Source organism: Canis lupus, chromosome X (assembly GCF_003254725.2).
Source record: "Canis lupus dingo isolate Sandy chromosome X, ASM325472v2, whole genome shotgun sequence".
Taxonomy (NCBI): Eukaryota; Metazoa; Chordata; class Mammalia; order Carnivora; family Canidae; genus Canis; species Canis lupus.
In genome coordinates this window covers 19,323,896-19,327,444 of record NC_064281.1, presented here as the reverse complement: position 1 = coordinate 19,327,444, position 3,549 = coordinate 19,323,896, and positions in this window count along the sequence as shown.

Genomic DNA, 3,549 nt, shown 5'->3' with positions numbered 1-3,549 from the left:
GTGTTGTCATAGGGGCAGTCACAAGGGAGCTGGAGGTGGAGGCCCTGCCCCCAAGGCACTGACCATCCAGCTAGAGTCAGCTGCCCATATTAATAATACAAAGTTATTGGGCACAGAGAGGGTGGTTCTATATATAGGATGTGTCTCAGAAACACCTGGGGATGTTAAAAACATTCAAGTGTACCAACTAAGCCCTAGAAATGATTATTTAAGAGATGTTTTGAAAAGGGGTCCTAGGCATCTATGGCTTCACAAATAGTGTCTGGTTAAGAACCGCCATTGATGGAGGGTTAAGAGCACAGGTTGTAGAGTCAGCTGTGTCTAGGTCGCAGTCTGAACTCTGCCACCTGTTGATCTTGGCCTTGGGAAACCCTGTTTAATCTCTGAGCCTGAGTTGTCACCTGTAGATGGAAGGCATTAATACCTTCCCCATGTCATGAAAGTGATAGGACATGAGTTTCATGATATAAATGTAAAACCTAACTTGGAATGTGGGCCAGACCAGGGACTCCTGGTGTATATGATGGGAGAAATGCTTTGTGACTTCTGAGGCTTGGTCATGAAAAGGATGGTTTCTACCTTGCACTGAGATGACTCATTCTGGTGGAAGACTTTCTTTCTTTTCTTTTTTTTAAGATTTTATTTATTTATTCATGAGAGATGGAGAGAGAAAAAGAGAGAGAGAGAGAGAGAGAGGCACAGAGACACAGGCAGAGGGAGAAGCAGGCTCCACATAGGAAGCCCAATTCGGGACTTGATCCTGGGACTCTGGGATCATGCCCTGAGCCAAAGGCAGACGCCCAACCACTGAGCCACCCAGGCATCCCAAGATGGAAGACTTTCTATCCAAACTTCTTTTGAGAGAAAATTCATAAATCATGTAATTTAAAATTTTTAAATGTACAATTCAGTGGTGGTTAGTGTAGTCATCGTGTTGTACTTTGTGCTCACCACAACTCAATTCCAGAACATTTCCATCACCCCCCCCAATCCCCGCGAAAGAAACTTCATGCTCTTAGCAGTTAATTCCTCCTTTCCCTCTGGTCCCCAGCAATGACTAATCTGTTGCTTCTCTCATTTGCCTGTTCTGAACATTTAATATTCATATAAATGAAATCTTACAATATATGTCTCTTTGTGTCTGGTTTCTTTCACTTAAGTATAATGCTTTCAAGGCTTGTCAGTGTTGTAGCATGTACTGGGATTTCATTCCTTTTTTTATTGTGGTAAAATATACATACCATAATACCATTTTAACCATTTTTTCCATTTTAACCATTTTTAAGTGGCTAGTTCAGTGACATTAAGTACGTTTACACTGTTAAGCACTCATCACCACAGTTTTTTAGTATGCTTCAGATTTTTTCATCTTCCCAAATTGAAACTATACCCATTAAACAATGACTCTCTATTCTCTCCTCCCCTCAGCCCCTGGAAACCACCATTTTACTTTCCATCTCTGATTTTGACTATGGCAGGTAGCTCATAAAGTAGATTCACAAAATATTTATCTTTTAGTATACGGCTTCTTTTATTTAAACTTAATAGTTTCCATGTTGTAGCATGTATTGATACTTCATTCCTTTATGTGGCTGAATAATATTCCATTGTATCGGTGTACTAATTTTGTTTACCCATTCATAAATTGATAGGTTTTTAGGTTGTTTATGATTTTATTTATTCACTCATTCTTTCATTCATTCAGTATTTTGATCTCCACACCCAATGTGGGATGTGAACCCATGACCCCAAGATCAAGAGTTGCATGCTCTACTGACTGAGCCAGCCAGGTGATCTGGTTGTTGATGCTTTTAGACTATTATGAATAATGGTGCTGTGAAGATTCTCTGCAAGATTTTTCTTTTTTTTGAATATTTTTTTATTGGAGTTCGATTTGCCAACATATAGCATAACACCTAGTGCTCATCCCATCAAGTGCCCCTCTCAGTGTCCATCACCCAGTCACCCCGTTCCCCTGCCCACCTCCCCTTCCACCACCCCTTGTTCGTTTCCTAAAGTTAGGAGTCTCTCATGTTCTGTCACCCTCACTGATATTGAAGATCAGTAAAGACCTTATTAAACTCAACAACAAAGAAAAAAAAAATCCAATCATGAAATGGGCAAAAGACATGAACAGAAATTTCACCAAAGAAGACATACACACACACACAAAAAAAGACATACACATGGCCAACAAGCACATGAGAAAATGCTCCGCATCACTGGCCATCAGGGAAATACAAATCAAAACCACAATGAGATACCACCTTACACCAGTGAGAATGGGGAAAATGAACAAGACAGGAAACAACACATGTTGGAGAGGATGTGGAGAAAGGGGAACCCTCTTGCACTGTTGGTGGGAATGTGAACTGGTGCAGCCACTCTGGAAAACTGTGCGGAAGTTCCTCAAAGAGTTAAAAATAGAACTGCCCTATGACCCAGCAATTGCACTGTTGGGGATTTACTCCAAAGATACAGATGCAGTGAAATGGCAGGACATCTGCACCCCAATGTTTATAGCAGCAATGTCCACAATAGCCAAACTGTGGAAGGAGCCTCGGTGTCCATCAAAAGATGAATGGATAAAGAAGATGTGGTCTATGTATACAATGGAATATTACTCAGCCATTAGAAATGACAAATACCCACCATTTGCTTCAATGTGGATAGAACTGGAGGGTATTATGCTGAGTGAAGTAAGTCAATTGGAGAAGGACAAACATTATATGGTCTTTTTTTAAAATATTTTATTTATTCTTGAGAGACACACAGAGAGAGGTAGAGACATAGGCAGAGGGAGAAGCATGCTCCCTGTGGGGGGCCTGTTGCGGGACTTGGTCCTAGGACCTGGGATCACACCCTGAGCCGAAGGCAGATGCTCAACTGCTGAGCCACCCAGGTGTCCCTGCAAAGTTTTTCTTAAGATTTTGTTTATTTAATTATTTAGAGAGTGAGAGCTGGGGGTGAGGGGGTCACAGGGAGAGGGAGAAAGAGAATCTCAAGCATACTCTGCCCTGAGCTTGGAGCTTAACTCAGGGCTTGATCTCACAATCCTGAGATCGCTACCCAAGCTGAAATCAAGAGTCAGACGCTCAACCAACTGAGCCACCTATGTGACCCTCGTGCAAGTTATTATGTGAACATAATAAGTTTTCAGTACTCTTGGGTGTTTATGTAAGACTGGAATTGCTAGAATATATGTCAATTCTATGTTGAACTTTTTAAAAGACTGCCAAAATGATTTCAAACGCAGCTGTATGATTTCACATTCATACCAGTAATGTATGATGGGTCTGGTTTCTCCACATCCTATTTAACAGCTGGCAGTTTACTTTGTTTGGGTTATAGTCATACTAGTGGGTGTGAAGCAGTATCTCATGGTGGTTTTGATTAGCATTTGCCAAATGACTAATGATATTGAACAACTTTTCATTTGCTTAATGGTGATTTGTATATTGTCCTTGGAGAAATGTCTATGGAAATCTCTTGCTCATTTTTAAAAAGATTTTACTTCTTTGAGAGAGAGAGAGAGTATGAGCGGGGGGG